The sequence below is a fragment of the Cavia porcellus genome, unplaced genomic scaffold (assembly GCF_034190915.1).
Source record: "Cavia porcellus strain 051 isolate PalLab524CR breed Dunkin Hartley unplaced genomic scaffold, mCavPor4.1 scaffold_24, whole genome shotgun sequence".
Classification (NCBI taxonomy): Eukaryota; Metazoa; Chordata; class Mammalia; order Rodentia; family Caviidae; genus Cavia; species Cavia porcellus.
Window position 1 is genome coordinate 5,270,689 of NW_026947507.1, and position 660 is coordinate 5,271,348.

At 31.2% G+C, this 660-nt stretch overlaps 1 non-coding gene across 1 annotated transcript; it reads left to right on the top strand.

Moving 5' to 3' along the window:
* Positions 1-276: 276 nt before the first annotated feature.
* Positions 277-383, top strand: LOC111756612 (U6 spliceosomal RNA). The gene has a single exon (XR_002791043.1). It is a non-coding gene; the product is annotated as a U6 spliceosomal RNA (small nuclear RNA).
* Positions 384-660: the final 277 nt, after the last annotated feature.

Sequence of the window (660 nt, forward strand, 5' to 3'; positions counted from 1 at the left end):
AAAAATGGCAAAAATAAGATTCAATTAAAATATTGAAATGACTATCTTCATTTTAAAATAAGTTTATTTAATACAAAAATATAAAAATATAATATGAATTTTTGGTGACAGTCCTAAGGGAGAAAAGTGAATGAGTGACTGAGGTGTACCTAGCCATTGTTCAAGTAATCAGATCAACTACAATGGCTTTTTTTCTTTAATATCTTCTGAGAAGGTTGTATCATCAGAAGCTTGGTTCTTTGAAATATTACTTTTAATAGATAAAAAGTCGTGGTAGTGCTTACTTTGGCAGCACATATAATAAAATTGGAACAATACAGAGAAGATTAGCATGGTCCCTGTGCAAGGATAACACACAAATTCATGAAGCATTCTGTATTTTTATAGGGATAAATGATAAAGAAGGTGACAACACAAATATATCAAGAGGCTATTTACAGAAGTAATAGCTGAAAATTTCCCAAACATGAGAATGGAAACTGACATACATATCAGTGAAGCATATAAACTCCAAATAGCCATAACCAAAATAAAACCACACCCAGACATGTAATAATCAATATTCCAGAAATCCAACATAAGAAAAGAATATTAAAAGCTGTTAGAAGAAACAGAGCCCCCTACAAAGGAAAGCCTATCAGAATCACAGCAGACTTCTCA